This window comes from Ambystoma mexicanum, chromosome 1p (assembly GCF_040938575.1).
Source record: "Ambystoma mexicanum isolate Mex_15411 chromosome 1p, UKY_AmexF1_1, whole genome shotgun sequence".
In the NCBI taxonomy this organism is placed as follows: Eukaryota; Metazoa; Chordata; class Amphibia; order Caudata; family Ambystomatidae; genus Ambystoma; species Ambystoma mexicanum.
The window spans coordinates 802,819,675-802,837,358 of NC_090921.1; positions in this window are offsets into that span (position 1 = coordinate 802,819,675).

Sequence of the window (17,684 nt, forward strand, 5' to 3'; positions counted from 1 at the left end):
ACCGGGCAGGAGCACAGTGGATTTTGCAGACTGCATTACGCACAGACTCAATGGAAATTTCAAATGTAATGTGAGTAAATATTCAGGCGTTTCTATTCCGGGATGAGGGAATGATGAATGGATGCATGGACAGATGATTTAATTGAGAGTTTGTCATGTGCATGGCTTTTTGATATCTATCCCCTTCCCCTGCGCTATGTGATGCAAAGCTGCCATAGTGGGTCCATCATCTGTCTGCCCTTGTTGAACCCTCCCTGTCTCGACGCGCCTTCAAACACTTGTGTCTGTGCACGTTACTAATCACATCTAATGGATTCTGTTTTGGCAAACGCAGGCACACATACACTCGTTAGTAATAGTGTATTGAGCTCGATTTATGTCGTTATGATTCGCAAGTGATTTTTTGGTGACATTAATCCTTTTGAGTGTGCTAGCATGCATATGGTTGTATATTTAGTGTGTTGAATGAACTGAGTAATTCATATGAAGTTCGGATGCCCATGCTATTATTTTTTTCTTTTGGGTGACAGGTATCTCCTCCCCTTTTGCCGCTGCCATCTGTACGCCACTCCTGCAGATGGGTTTTTCAGTCGACACCTGCAGCTTCGAGTTAATCAGTGGAGCACCATTACGATCTTATGGGACGATCGCCAATGGGCCACATGCCCTTACGCAGTACTAGTGGCTAGGAGCAACATATGTACCTTTCTGCTGGACTAGTGCCTACTTCATGGGACTGCCCTGCGGTTCTAGGCGCTTCCGTGTTGCCTTTTTGGTCGTAAATGTAGGCCCTGTGTACCATGAAGGAACAGGGCGTCACACAAGTAGAAGCTGGTCATTCATTGCGGATGCAGCCCACAGTGATGGAAATCATTTGGGAGTTAGTTTGCGAATAGCTGTATGGGCTTGGTGATTTGGATGTGCATTAAAATTATGTTCAGATATTGACCGTGTGGCCTTATTCTTTACTAGTGATGTTGCATATTCCGATTTGTGGCGCGATGTATTGTGAGATGATCTGCATTGGGTTCCGGCTTCTGAGTGGAGTTGTGTGGTACTGTACTGGCCGCGTTTGCCTACGAGGAGTTGTGCAATGTGGGCAGGGAGTGGAGTACAAGCACTCAGTAGGGCCATGTACGGTTGGTTCGCGATGCCGTAATTCTCACCATGGCGGAAAGGTACTTTCCGCCATGCTTGATGGCGTTGAGTACATGTCCGCTAGGGTCAGAATTCGCGTACCGTTGCGCCATGGCGGAAATTACGGTTTTGCAAGGCGCGCGTGCGCGTGCTTGGTGCAGTTAGCGTTGGCGTTCACTACGGTGTCGCTAATGGCATCGTACTTTACGGTGACGGGTCATGATCGCAACGAGCGGTATTCGATGGCGGTATTTCATTTCCGCCTTCGTTTTTGGAATTCTGCCAGGGTCGTAATGAGGCCCTATGTGTCTACCATGGTCAACACTTAATGCTTTCCATTCTCGGGCGGTAAAGGGCCAATGTAGTCAACTTGCCAAACACTAGCAGCTCTTTCACCTCTTTTCAAAGGGCCTTGAGGCTTCCTCTACAGAGCGTAGTGTTTCACTTCGCAGCACACAGAACATTCGGAGGCAGCTTGTCTGGCTTGATCCATGGTAATGCCCAATTGTCTCCTTTTAGCCCATTGATATGTTCCTGTTTGCCCTAGATGCCCTGAGGTTTGGTGTGCCCAGTCCGCCATTCTTTGCAATACCTCAGCTTCTTCAGGTGTTGTCACTGGGCGAATCTTTGCCATTTGATCCACTTCGTTGTTGAACAGGGCAGCCAGTGAGGTGTCAGGGGGCATGTGTGCATCGACATGCCCAATGCAGATTTTGCACCTCTCACCTTTGCACCACATCTCTTCCCAGAGGTCCGGCCCTCCCCAGATCAGAGTGTTCTTGATCTGCCAGCCGTCTCTTCTCCATGCCGGTGCCCAATGCGTCAGGCCTTGATACGTGGCCCAACTGTCTGTGTATATGTATGCAGTCTCTGTCTCTTTCGCCTGTTCAATCACGGAGGCCACCGCCTGCAGTTCAGCATATTGACTGGATCCTCCCACACCTTCTCTCATTAACAGTGTTTCTCGGTGGGGCCGGAATGCAACAACTTGCCAGTGTCTTTGCCCTTTATCATACTTTGCGGTGCCGTCCGTGAAGCATGAAGACTTTTGTTCTTCCTCTGTCAATGTATCATAGGCGGGTGCGACTTTGAAGGGAGATTCTGGCAGAGCCACAGGGGTGCTCGGTTCAGGCATCGCTTCCAAGTTCACTGCCACCAGCAATTGTTCTTGCAGTCTGGAAACCCCTGTGCGGCCAGCTTTCGCACGTTGCTGTAAATACCATTTCCATTTGACATGAGTGGCGTCTTGCGCTCTGCCACTTTTTCCGCTTGCAGCAGTGTTGCACACCCAGCCCATAATCGGAATTTCTGTGCAAATTGTCACTGGTTGCTCGCCTGTGATTCTTTCAGTCTCGACTAGAGCCCAGTACACTGCAGCAACTTGTTTCTCAAGCGGAGTGTATCTTGTCATAGGATCTGTGAGCTTTCTTGACCAGAAACCTTGCGGCACTCTTTTCTGTCCTTGCTTTTGCCACACGCTCCACACAGCAACATCATTGTAGACAAGAATTTCGAGTTCAAAAGGATCAGTTTTTGTCATGGGGCCCAGCGTGATGTAATTCTGCAAAGCGTCCTTAGCCTGCTGAAAAACAGACTGTTGCTCTAGGCCCCATGTAAAATCATGTTTCTTTCTGGTGACCTTGTAGATGGGTTTCAGTATCAGGCTTAAGTGAGGTATGTGATTTCTCCAAAAACCCATTAACCCAATGAATCTTTGTGCCTCTTTTTTATCTGCTGGTGGAGCCATCTGCTGAACCATGTCAATTACAGGGTCGGGAATTTTCTTTACTGACCCAGACCAGATTGCACCTAAGAATTTCACCTCTTGAGCAGGCCCCTGTACCTTTTTGGGATTTATGGCCCACCCCCGGTCTTGCATGTGTGTGATCAACTTTTCAGCAGCTTTTTCTACATGTTCTTTCTCAGCACTGGTCAGCATGATGTCATCAATGTAATGAGCAACATACAATCATCCAACTGCACCATCTTTAAGTCTCTGGCAATCAATCCATGACACAGAGTGGGACTATGCAAATACCCCTGGGGCAATTTAGTAAAGGTAAATTGTCTGTCTCCCCAAGTGATAGCAAATTGGTCTTGTGATTCAGTGTCAATATCAATGGAGAAAAATGCATTGGCCAGGTCAAGGACCACATGCCATTCACCCAATTCTTTCGTAATGTTTTCAATCAGAGTAATGATGTCTGGCACCGCCGCAGCTAAGGGCGGCACCTTCTTATTCAAAATGCGGTAATCAATTGTCAGACGCCACGCCCCATCAGGGCAGCGGTCAGGCCAGATAGGCGAGTTGAATGGACTGACTGCCGGACTCATTATGCCAGCTTTTACCAATGATTCAATAGTTTCACTGATCTCTTTATGTCCTCCTGGCAACCTGTACTGTTTCACGCACACTGGCTCAGCAGGAGGAGGTAAATGCAAGAGGGACCATTTGGCATACCCAACCACAACGGGGTTAACAACTCTCACATGGACCTTCTGATTGTCAAAAACAAATTCACCTAAATCTGTAGTCACACTTTTGCCCAACAACACATCCATACCAAGGATATACTCTGGTATATCTGCAATCAAGACATTTGCTGTGAAAGGCAATCCCTCGCCAATTGACATTTTTACATTAAAGGCTTTTGCAACAGTTTCTGCTCCCCCAAAACCATTGACTAGAACTCTGGGACCAGATAATTTACTGGAATTGCCATTCAAAATGGTTACCTCAGCTCCCGTGTCTAATAGAGCCAAGACGTGTTTTACTTTCTCATCCAAATACAATGTAAGTGGCACAAAAGTGCGTCTGTCTCTGGGACTGGTTCTCTTTATTAACCGTACCTCAAAGACAGAGCCAGCCCTTCAATCAAAAATGGGGTCTGGGACCTCCCACTTGTCCTTTGCTAAATCAGGGTAACCTTTTGCTCGCACTTTGGGCGTCAACACCTCTTCTTCAGAGGGTGCAGAGGGCTTAGTTTTTCCCGATCCCTGTTTTCTTAATTTCTTCAATTTCTCAAGCAGCACAGGTGTAGCTTTACCGTCTATCTCTTCCCTTGGAATTCCCGCTTTTAGCAGGTCCACCCACATTTGTCTGCGCGTGACCTCAATGGTGTCAGTTTTCTCTTTAGACTTTACATTTTTGCCACACTTTTTCTCTGAGTCATTACTCGCAGCCACTAGGCGCGCCGCTTTGCGCACATCCAGCCCTTCTAATTGCCCTAACAGAAGTGCTACTTCACCAATGGGTTTGCCTTGCGCTGGATCCAGCAATGAAAAGAATGCTCCCTTCATATGGCTCGGAGCGTTTCTCAGCAAGCGTGCGCGCATCCCAGCTGTAAACAACTCCATGTCAGGCCCTGCAAAATTTGCACTGTACAGTGCGCACTGTAAACCCATCTCTCTAAGCTGATCTGTTGCTTCTGTTATTGATCCCCAAACGCCCCAATTCTCTTCCATATCCATCAGACTCCCATACAAATTCAATAGGGCAGTCTGAAGCCAATTGAACAAGGAATTAGAGCCTTGCTGCCCGAGCGCACCGCACACTATCTGCCCCAGCATTACATTAGTAGTGAGTGAACCCATCTTTAACAGTTCTTCTGGGGTTAAGAAGATGCTATCGGCACCCGTATCCCACAAACGTAGATACCACTTCAGAAGTGCTTCACCTGCCCTCTGTCTAAATAACAATCTCTAAAAGCTCTGTCTGTGTATAATCGCAGACAATCCTAGTATTCTGAATGTTTGAACCGCCAGCTTGGCCTTTTGACTTGTTAGTAATTAACGGCCACGCTTGATAAACACATTTCTTTGGAGCACATTCCAGCTCCTCTTTGTCAGAGCAGTCTAACTCTGCAAGCCTGACTTTAACAGATTCATCCCAGTCAAATATTTGTTCAGTTTCGCTGTCACTAACTTCACCCGACCATAGATTTGGGTCCCAGTTATCTTTCCTAATTAGTGCACGAATCCTTATCTTTGACGGATTGCCCCACAGCTGTCTGCACTTGTGCGTGGCTACACCACAGCTAAGGAGGCACACATGTCCTCCATCTGATCGGCCCGCTTAACGGACGATTCAAGGGTCTCTCTCATAATTATTTGTTGCTCCTGGAGCAGGGAAATTTCATTAGTTAATTTGCGAATCTGCGCATCTTTAAGCAATTCATTCTCATGCAACGTCCTGAGCGCCTGCAGGAATAACCAGCCTATGTTTCCTGCTGCTTTTAGCTCCCGTCTGCATTTCCCAAGTGGCAAACTCTCCAAGAACTCACTAATTACCGCCGGGGAAACATCATTTTCAAGCATGTCCCATGCCCTCGGTGCCGAGTACCGATGCAAAATGTCTGCTACACCCGACCAAGCATTTGTTGCCGGACATCCTGGAATGTGACAGAGTGCACTATCTCCCACATTGCATTCATCTTTTGCTTGTTTTTTCCAGAAAGGCATTGTGCTCGTAAATCCTGCCGACTACGCCAAATGTAGTGAAAAGGGGAATCCCGCACCCTCCCTTGGGGCCAGCCCTTGGTGCTATAATCACTCCTAATCACCTTCCCACACAAGTAAGTTTGTACGAAGCACGATTAACTCAGTCTGTAAGAAAGCCAATCACACAGAATATACGATGCTTGCATTTATTTCTATAATGTCTAGTGAGAACTAAGCAGCAATTTACAGCAATATGGGGATAAAAGTGCAAGCTGAATAATACCAATTGCCAGTCATAGATGAATATGCAATTATTTATCTTACGGTCCTAGAAAATGTAGATGATTAGATCACACCCGGGACCCTCGCCGCTACAGGTGCCTGGCACTCCTCGAGAGAGGAGGGGAGGACTGGCCAAGCCCCCCACAGTCCTACACCAGATCGGGGATGTGATGCTAGGAGTCTTGGCCCAGATAGTGCACGGCTGGTCGTCCAGGCACTGTTCCTCTTCGTGAGCGCGTTTCACCAAACAGCCCAGGATGAGTCCCTCCCTCACTGACCCAGGTATAGTTCTCTTATTAGGGGCTGCACGTCAATCACTATGACGTACCAGCTCTTCGAGAAGCTTCTGGGCTCATCCTTCCAGGCAGTAAACATGTTTTCGCCTGGAAAGTTACAAGACTGGAAACAGCCAGTCTTGGCTCCCAGGCTTCGTGCACGTTGTTTTGGGGAAGGCCTGGCATTCCTGTGTTATCAGTGCACCTGACTCGCAGAGCGAAGATGAGCAAGGCTGTGCAAAGCTGTTCTTGGCTCCCAAGGGCTGCGTAGAGCCTCTTGCAAAGGCTAGATGTTTATGTCTTCAAGAAGGGCCTTCACAGTTAACCCCTTACAAGCATGCGGGGTCACCCAGTTCGAGAGGCCTGGCTGATTTCAGCATTTTCCTCAACACTTCGAATAAGCTCTAATACACACAGGATAGCTCAATAGGTTAGTGCAAATGCAGGTTACTGCAAGCGCCTAGAAGCTTATCACGACAGCGTCAATTAGACATTTTTCTCCAATTGGGTCTATAAGGAGCCTGGATGCTTTTGCCAACATGTGCCCCTCTGTCACTCTTGGTACATAGATTACAAGAAAGCTTAGTCACCTTCCTCCAGATTACTATAGACAGGGTGTGAGGGACCTGTCTCCGCTCTATTTGGTTCACGCTGCCCAACCCAGGCTCCATGGCAAACTCCCCCCCACCCCGGGCTGGCTGGGGGCTGTCCCCCACGCAATGCCGCAGCAGAGACTGGCCTGCTGGGGGCACTCTATCTTGAAGGACTGTGACCCCTGGTCACACATGCTGTTAATACTTTCTCAAAGGTCAGATCCCAGCTTCTCTCAAACACGTATTTGTTCCACTCTTGAAAAAGCTTTCTTTAGACCCTCTTGTCCTGGCTATTTTTCATCCCATTTTGCTTCTTCAATTTCTTATGAAGCTTTTTGAAGCCTTAGTCTGCCCTTTCCTAAATTCCTTTCTTGAGTAATCTTTCTTCTTCCATGCTTCACAATCCGGTTTTCATCCAGAACGTGGCACAGAGGGGGTGCTGGTCTCCAACACTGACGATGTGGCTCGGCTGCACGCCTCGGGCAGCGTTGTTGCTTTATTGTTGAATAACCAGCCTATGTTTCCTGCTGCTTTTAGCTCCCGTCTGCATTTCCCAAGTGGCAAACTCTCCAAGAACTCACTAATTACCGCCGGGGAAACATCATTTTCAAGCATTAGTTGACTTATCTGCCACCTTTGTTACCATTGACCATGCCATCTTGCTCATCCGAGCCAGCCTTTCTGGTGCCATTCTTTCCTTATTTTCTTCATTTGTCTCTGACCCAACAGTCAATTTCCTTCCCCCTTTTCACTCTGTGCCCACTGCCTTCACATGTCGAGTCCCTCAGGTTTCTTCCATCTTCCAGGTTTTGTTTAACATGTACATGCAACATCTTACCAAGCTTATCTGCTCTCACTGCTTTCAATGTTACTCTTAACAGATGACACAGATTCTGGTCCTTTAAGATCTCTCTCTCTTGTCGATACAGCAAACAGATTGAGGGCCTGGCTCGAAGCTGTGGGTGCATGAATGTGTAATAACTGGCTCAAGTTGAATGGGGAAAGAATTGAGGTGTTGGTGGTGGGCCTTCCTTCCTCTACTGCCTTTTGGAGCACCCTCTTTTTGGCCATCTTGCTTGGGACCTTTTGCTTCTCCTGTTCCGCTAGTGAAGGTTTTAGGGGTAAAGATGTTTGCCTCTCTGTCTGCGAAATCTCAGATAAGTGTAGTATGTCAAAGGGGCTATTTTCAACTGAAAACCCTTATTAAGGTTCTTTGTTTTCTCCTTTCTCAGTTACGTGCCCCTGTGGTGTCCTCACTTGTTATGTCCTCCATGGACCACTGCAACGCCCTATTTCTGGCACAACCTATCTACCTCTTACGGCACCTTCATGTCCTGCAGAAGTCTGCAGCCAGAGTAGCCAGTTATACACCTAGATGTGCTCACATTACTCCCAGCTGTGCACCATCTTCATTGGCTACCCATGGCCAAGCACATTCAGGTCAAGGCCTAATGTCTAGTTCATCATGCCTTTTATGGAACTGGGGCAGCATATCTACAGGCCAAACTCTGTCGGCACATTCCTGCTCAGACATTCTGCTTAGCGAATGCATGTCTTGTTTCAGTCCCCCGATTCAAGGCCACTCATATTGGTGACCGATCCTTTCTGGTCGCCGCGGCCCACCTTTGGAATACTATTCCCTGTGTTTTACGTGCCACTGAGAACTATTTTTTCCAGCTCTTTCCATCCTCATTCCGCTAACTAGCTCTAAAATGCCCTTTGGGTGCACGCTGCAGTTTACAAGTATTGGTAACATAACCTAACACATGAAAGATATAGAATTAAACCTTGTGAGCCTCTGTTCACAGGCTCAGACAGAGGGAATAGGTTGTCAGGAATTGCAGGGTTGAATAGAGGGAAGCAACCAGACTTTGCGAAATGCCTTTTACCCATACCTGAGCAAGACCCTTGTGACTCCAGTCTTTCAGGTTGAGAAACCTAATGGGGCAATGGGAGGTCCATGACCTTTATATCTCGGAGGAGCAGGCACGCCATATAAATTGACAAGCACTCCGAGCAATCTGACATTGAAAAACTCAGTTTTATGTCCACACGAGGTCTGCAACTCTGCATGTTCGCACTCAAGTTGTGGTGCTGGGGTCTGCAATGTTTTCCCAATAGTGTCCCATGAGGCGAAATAGGAGCCTGTATGGGCGGATGTTCTGAGTTGAAAGTCATACGTCCCCCATGAATGCGAACATCATGTGAAAACATTACAGCCAATCTTCTTTGGGGTATGCTTACGTCCCCCATGAATGGCAACATCATGTGAAAACATTACAGCCAATCATCTTTGGGGTATGGTGACTCGGAAAGGAAAAGGTGTACTCTGTATGCATCTTGGAAGGGGAGGTGTAGAACTCTCATGGGGATGCCTTTCAACTCACTTGAGATGGCCGGACTCTTTCCACCCGTCCCTCTAGTGCCCTACACAAATTGAAGCACACAAGCAACTACCATCTAATTCTGATTTCATCGAACTGGCTCAAGAGGTTGTGGTATTCCAACCAGAAAGTGCTGAGTTCGGAAGCCCTGTGGAGCTTACAATTAAGGTTGGATCTTCTCAAACCGTAAAGGGGTGCAGGGGCACTGTACCCAAGCACACATCCTTCCTTGATGGCCTGGTCCTGGAGGACTGTGGTGATCTGGAATGAGCAGACTGACCAAAAACAGGCATGGTTTTGGTTATAAACATTATTTATGGATACAATTATGCAAAACCTATCTTGCCCCTAAGTAGAGGTGGTTCCCTACCTCAACAAAACTAAAACTTGTGCCTGAAAATCGGTTGTGTCAAAAAGAAAGTATTCCATCCTAGTCAAACTCCTAAACTATCCCTGTTACTACAAAACACACAACTAAGCTAACCAAATAGTTCTTATCCCAACCCAGGAGAGTACAAGCCTCATAATGTTCTGTGTTCACAAAGTTCCACACTTGTAACAAAACTTGGAGAATGGCTCCCTTCTATCGGTCCAGTTTACGCAGATTCCTTTAAAGTATACTTCAGCATTAAATCCTTCATCTACATGTTTAATTCTTTCCAATGCTTTGGTGTTCTCTTTACTTGAACACTGTCTTTCAACTTGGCCCCACTGGGATGAGGGAGAGACTCCTCGAGTCTTTCTCAACTACTCAATACCACAGTCTTATGGAACTGACCAAGCAATTGCTTCACAAAATGGTTTACTTCTTTTGTCTCTGTTTCCAGTTCATAAGCTGCCCCTCCTCCCCACCCCCCGGACTTATCACTGTTCCTTTTACCTTCTCTCAGGGAATTCTTCACTGGTTTTGCCAGGGGTCGTGGGTTTGATCGTCTACTTTCTTCTTCCACTCTCCTTCGGCTGGCTAAACTTTGCGGCCTGTCACTCTCTTCCTCTGTCTGCTCGCCTTTGTGGTCTGTCACTCTCTTGTATTACTCTTCTTTGGCCTGCTTAACATTGCAGTCCTTGGGTCTCTTGTATTACTCTTCTGTGGCTCGCTTGACTTTGTGGTCCGTTATGACTGGTGATCAGGGCACAAGTATTCAGACAAACAGTCCACCCATTACAGGTCTCGCAACCACCACAGTTTCTCATACTTCCCACTTGGCTCTGCCGTAGGCTAGTTCTAATGATCAGGGTGTTGTTCTTGGATCGTATTATCCACCCGCTACAGGTAATGCCACCACTGCACTGACTTTCGACTTCAGGTTTGCTGGCTCTCCACTGATGGATGAGACAGTTCCCTTGCGTCCCTTGGTTCAACTCCCGCACTTCAGACGGCTGGCTCGCTACAGCCTCAGAACGTGAGCTTTTTGTCAGCGTCCTTGCTTGTCGGACTATCCTCCCAGAGGTAGCTCTCTCTCAAGAGGTGGTTTTTACTGTTTGTCTTAAATAACTGGGACTGCCCTAGCGTAACATATGTCCAGCTAGTTGAATCATTCATGCTTAACTGTAGTGTTCCTGGTTTCTTCTTCATCCCAGTCCTTATCACAGGGAGACTGTCTGACACATTACAGTAATATATTATCTCTGATTTTATCATGTGTAAGGAAGCGTTGGATGTTATTACCCCTTGTGATTGGAGTTAAAGGCACTGCCTCCCAAACTCTCATCCTTATCCCAAGGCAGGGAGTTCCTCCCTATGAGGTCCTCCCTCATGTTACCACCTCTAGGGGGACTATCGGTTAGCGGCCTCACCTCCCTAAACTCCAAGAAAGAGTCTCCCCCCCAGGGAGAAGTGACACATCTGAAGGATCGTTACAGAACCTAGGTTAGAGTCACATGGGACGCTCTCAAAAGAACATGGGGAACATTAGGGCCACTAGGAAGGATGCCACCAGGTCACAGTAGGCAAGAAAATGGATGTGTTATTATTATTTAAAAATGTAACATAGCGAACTAAGGCTGAAGGGCGTCTAGGTGCTGTTGCCACTCGTGTTAAGGAGTGACAAAAACCCACTACAGGCAAGACTGGATGATATCTCCTTCATCACACAATTAGTGGAAAGTGGTGCGTCTATGGTCTCTTATATATCCTATTTGGCAGCGATAGGGGCATATTAGAACAGCTGACTGCGGATGCTGCCATTTATAAATCAAAAAATTTGGAGCCATGTGTTGTGGCCCAAATTATATCTCTTACACCATAACTTAAATGATGATGCCAGGCTGTAACATATGTCTTACTCCATTTAATGTCCTATATAAACTGCCTTTCACCAAGCCACCACATTCCAAGATTCCCCAGCCTCGTTCCACATTCTACATTCCAATATATTTCTTTATAATACTACTACACTACAACAACCCCGCCCCCTTACTTATCATCTAAATTCATACACACATGTTTATGAAATCCATATCTACATTTGCTCAATTAGGCGGGCCGGCTTACGAATAACTCTAGAAGGCTGGCCCTGCATGGCCGTTTCCAGAGATTCTGAATTCGGGCAACCCACCGACCCAGAAGTTCCAGGGCTCACAGTTACGTTATTAGAACTCACAGAAACATTATCAAAAAGAGAAAGATCTCCCTCTTCATCCATCTCCACACTAAGACCTTCTTCATCAGAATCATCATGGAACATCCTTCAAAAGAATGAAGCATTCCTAGTTATCTCACAGTTATCCCCCACAGCTGTAATCTTAGGTCCTTTAACCTTCTGGACCACTATGGGCATCAGCCTATACCTTGAATCCAATTTCCTACGCTGTCTCTGCCGGAACAACACAGTCTCTCCCATTGTTAGATGATGTTCTTTCGTTTTCCTCTTACTATCTTTCCATTCCTTGACTCTTCTCCTTTTCACACTATCCCTTTCTCTGATCTCATCATCTTCTACAGCAGTATAGTCCTCAAGTCTTGGAAGCCTGGTCCTGGGCTTGTATCGTGTCATCAATTCTATAGGAGAATATCCTGTCATTTCATGAGGTGTCTTGCGATAACTCTGCAGCATCTGTGATATTTTCTGTGGCATTAACATGTGATCTGCAACAACCTTCTGCCAAGTTCATTTTATTGTATCCATAAACCTTTCAACCATACCATTAGCCTATGGCCACAATGGGGTGATTTTTTGGTGTTTAAAACCTAGATGCAATGCAAACTTCCCAAACTCTTGCCCTTCAAAAGGTGGCCCATTATCAGTCTTAACCACATTGTGGACACCCCACTCACTAAACAGCTCATCCAAGACCTCCACCACATGATGAAAAGCTGTAGATGCCATATGCTTGACCAAAGGAAATCGTGTGTACTCGTCGATTGCAACCAACAAATGGCCTCCTTCTTCTAACGGTCTATAGAAGTCAATTTCCACTCTATTCCACAGACCATCTGGCAATGGCACTACCTGAAGTGGGCTTGAATTATTGCTGCACGTAGCTACCTGGCAAGCAAAACAGTGTTGCAAAGCGTCTTCAACAATTATGTCCATGTATGGAAACCATACTTGGTTTCTCAGTATCTTTTTCGTATTTGCAATCCCACGATGACCCTGATGTGCCAAAATCACAAGGACCTTTTGCTAACTTTTTAGGGCCGCCAGCCCATTTCCTCTAAGCAATACCCCTTAGTCAGTTGCAGTCAGTTCACTACTCACTCTTGCCAACCTCTGGAGATCTCTTCTATCCACCCCTTCCTTTACGATCTGTTCTGTGTCCATACATCTCCACTTGCCAGCTCTAGTAAGTCGAACAGCTGCTTGAATCGTAGGATCAGCTTTGCTCTTTTCCACAAATGCCTCCTTCGCAATAGCCGGTGGCAAAGCATTAAGGGACAAGTATGACATGTATTACTCTGCCTCTTTTTGCATCTTAACCACAGGCACCTCTGGATGCCGAGATAAATAGTCTGCCGGATTGGCCTCCTTTCCTGGCTTGTGAATGATATTATAATCATATTCTTACAGACGGATGCCCCACCTCTCTATATGTGGAGGCATCTTAACTCTAGGATTTCCAAAAAGAGACAGCAAGGCTTGATGATTTGTTATGAGAGTGAATGGCCTGCCAATGACAAAATGGTTGAACTTTTCACATGCCCATACAGCAGCCAGACTCTCCCGCTAGGCTTGCGAATATGCTTGCTCAATGGTGCTTAGAGCCCTACTAACATATGCCATAATGCGTCTCACTGGCCCCTTTTCCAGCTCTGTCTGAGCTAAGATGGCACCCAGACCAACCGGACTGGCATCCACTGTGATTTCAGTTTCCCAGCTAGGATTGAAATAGGCAAGTTGTCGATCACTGGTCAGTGCTCTCTTTATCATTTCAAAAGAGTTCCTGCAATCCTCATTCCATACAAATGCCACATCCTTTTTTAACAACTGCCTGAGTGAATCGGTCAATGTTACATAGTTGGGGAGATATCGAGCACAATAACCTGTCACCCCTCAGAAGGATCTCAATTCTGCCACATCCTTTGGAGCTTCCAGTCCCAAAATAGCATTAACTTTATTCCCTTTTCTGAAAACATGTGACCAAAAAAATGTAAGCTATGTTTATTCACATCACACTTCGGGCCGTTTAAAGTTAGACAATTATCCTGCAGAATTCTACAAACTTGTTTCAAGGCCTCATTATGCTGACTTTGAGTAATGCCATATACCAGTATATCGTCACTGTAATTAAATGCATCCTTCACTTGTGCTATGAGTCTCCTAATCGTCTCTTGGAATATCTCAGCAGCAGAAGAAATGCCGAAACTCAGGCACTTGTATCGAAACAACCCATCATGTGTGGTAAAAGTGGTAAGAGGCCTGGATTCAGGATCAATTATCAATTGATGGTACCCTTGATTGAAGTCCAGCTTTGAAAGTCTGCTGGCCTGATTTAGCCAAATTATCATACCCTCAATATTGGGTCCCAGATGTCTCTCCCTTTGTATTGCAGTATTGGAAATTCTCATGTCCACACACAGACGAAGACGACCATCTGCCTTGGTCACCACCACTCAAGGGGACACCCAAGGTGTAGGACCATCAACCCTTTCAGTGATATCATTGTCAATCAGTTGTTGCAATTCCTGAGACACCTTTGCCTGAAGATGAAAACCTATCCGTCTGGGATGTTGAGGAGCAGGATGGACAGAAGTATCAATATGTAAATGTATAACACTATCTTTCAGTTTTCCAACACCTTGGAATAATTTTGGAAAAGTCTCCTTTAGTTTCTGCACGTCCATTCCTTTTTCTGACAATGTTTGTAGATTATGGCGCTGTGGAGGAACTCCTTGCATCATCTCGGACTGATTATATTTGACATCAATGAGTCGTAACTCAGTGGCAGTCTTACAACTAATGAGGCATCTACCCACTACTGGACTACTTATGACATGTATGTCCACTGGTACACAACGGCCCTCATGAATTAAATCACATTGAAATTGTCCTTTAGAGGCCAATGGTTGCGTCGCTCCCCATTTAAATATTTGAGCTCTCGATGATCGTAAAGGGTATATGTTGGCTATTCCTTCATAAGCCTTTTCACTCATCACATTCACTGTGGCACCTGTATCGACTAAAATGGTATGTGCTGTCCACACAAACTTACTGTAACCTTTATGGCCACTTGATGTATCATAGATCAATCTTACATATTCCTTGCTATATCTGTCATATTCTTGATATTGATCCGTATTCAAATGCTCCTCTTCGATTGATGGATTTTCATAGGGATCCCCACATTGCATTTCCGTCTGATTTTGAACTTGATACAACTGCAGAGTTTGATCTTGTTCTTGACTAGCCTGTTCTGTTAATTGAATCTGTAAATTGTCCATGGCTCTGATGAATCCTGGTTGTGGAGCCTGATTATTCACTCTGGCAGCTGCATTAGGCCCTGCAAAATCTTTCTCATGATATGTTCTTGTATTGGAAATCATTTGCATATCATATCTCCTGCTTGGCATTGTTTGCATGTTCGATCTGTATGCAGGCATTAGTGGCATTCTCTCTCGGCACATCGTCTGAAAATTATTTTCCTGACCACATCGTAGACACATTTGACCTAGAGCCAGGCATTGACCCCTGTGTGGGAATTCAAATCCACAACTATAGCATTGTCTTTCCAAAGGACTTTTACGGCTATTATACCACCCATCCTGACGAGGTGGTGGGCCAGATGGCATGCCAGAATACCTTCTTTGTCCCTGCATGTTCGATCCCACTGCAGCAATGGTGTCTAGCCTCTTTAGATTATCCAAGTTTGCTGCTTGAGTGTCAACTCTCTCATACGCCAGTTCTAATACCTCCTTTAAGGGAAGAGGTTTCTTCAAGAGATGCTTCCTGAATTGTGACGATATGCATCCCTCAATGATTCTCAATCGTATTGCCTCATTGTCGCCAAAGTTTGCAAAATCACAATATGTTGCTTTATCTTTGTAGTCGTAACACAAACTGCGCTATAGTTTCATGCAGGCTTTGTGTACATTGATTGAATTTATATCGCTCATAGTCCCTGTTGGGCAGAATTATTAACCGCCCACTGAATGCTGTTCGAGCTGGTACGTCACTTTCTCTTCTGGCGGTATGGTCTTAATGACACTCTTCATTTCCTTTCTAACCAGATTTATGAAAATATCTAACTTATTTGAGGCATTTTGATTTCCTACCACCCTTAAAATTTCTTCAAACTCATCTACCCATTCCTGCCAGCATTGTACTTTGTCTTCTTGTGGCTCAAGACTGAATGGGTTTGGGCGGTGTAAATAACTGACTGGATTTGTGGACATGGATATTCCAGATGTGCCCTGAGATGGGTTCAAATATCCACTCTCATTGACAGAAGACATGCCTCTTAATTGTCCAGATATGATTATTTCACTGCTTTTAATTTATATGCTATATGACACTGTTTGCTTGAACACCTTTTAATTATTTCTCATGTTCTCATGTACCTTCCTCGTGCATATGTTCATTGTGCAGCTTTGTTTTGTTCTTATCTTTACTTGTACTCTCAGGTTGTGTGAACTTTATAGACTTTGTGCCCTTGATCACTTTGTTTTGTTTTGTCAAGCTTCAATGTTTATAATTCACTGTTTCATTTATTGGGAAAACTGCACTACGAAGTTCAGACTTCTGACATACTGCAGTCTCGGTCACACATTTATATGCTGCATTCCGTTATCGTCATTTAGCATTAGAGTTGGCTTAGTTGTATATTTAGATTCCGACAATGTCATATCCACTTTCTAATGCGATTTGTTTCATAATGTCCATTATTGCGGTGTTAGCAACAGCTTTACTTGTATTCCTCGCGTTGTTATAGCAACCTTTGTGATTTTCCTAGTGAAAACAAATAGGGCTGCATGTTTTCTTACGTCTTTGGGTCCCTTCCTCTGATGTCTGAAGCTACGCAGCAGCTCTATCACTGGCCTCGGAACCTTGGATCTTGCGCTTCAGTAAGCTTTAACTTTTAAAAAATGCCTCTCCCATGAGTAACTTGTTGCCTGCATTTATGAACATTTGTATATATGCCACTATAAATTGTTCCACTTTCCGATTCTTAGCACCTTGAATTTTCTTTATAAGACGGCCATGCTGCATGTCTTACTATCTTAACGGTCTTTACTTTCTTTCCTTGCACGGCGCTCCCACTTCCCAGTTCCTTTCCTTGCACGTCGTTGTGGTTACGATTTCCTTTGTGTGTCGCTTGATCGTCGTTGGTCCGAATTCTATTTCTGATTTCTTTATTTCCACCGCGTCAGCCACCTCCTCAGGCTGTCCTTTCCCAACTCGGCCTCACGTCACCAACCTCTCATGGGTCGTCTGTCTCCTCGTCGCCAAATGTTGTGGCCCAAATTATATCTCTTACACCATAACTTAAATGATGACGCAAGGCTGTAACATATGTCTCACTTCATTTAATGTCCTATATCAACTACCTTTCCCCAAGCCACCACATTCCAAGATTCCCCAGCCTCGTTCCACATTCTACATTCAAATACATTTCTTTATAATACTACTACACTACAACACCCTGTTACCGGTATACATAGATTACCTTCCAAGGAGAATAGTGCACAACCAGTGAGACCACAATGTGGTTCGGTTGGCGCTCATGTGAAAACTGTTTGAACCGCCAATTGTCAATGGTTGTCATTAAAGGTGGACTTATTGGTTGCTGTCACCCAGGCCTGCCGGATAAGTGACCTTCAAGCGCTCCGTGCAGAACAGCTTTTATTATCTTCTACAGGGAAATGTTGGTTCTCAGAACGCACTCCAATCTACGACCAAAGGTGGATTTCGTCTTCCACATCAATGAAGAAATGGCACTACCAATTTCTGAAAAATCTCACTGTCTACTGTGCAGCAACAAATCTAAGTACACCAAGAACTTCATGGGTATAGACTCACTAATTGACTAAATAAACATTACTAGCTTTATTGAAATCAGCAATAAATGTTGCTAAACAATAAATTGATATACTGAGTCATTTTCCTTGACACGTCAGATACAGCGTGGAGCATAAA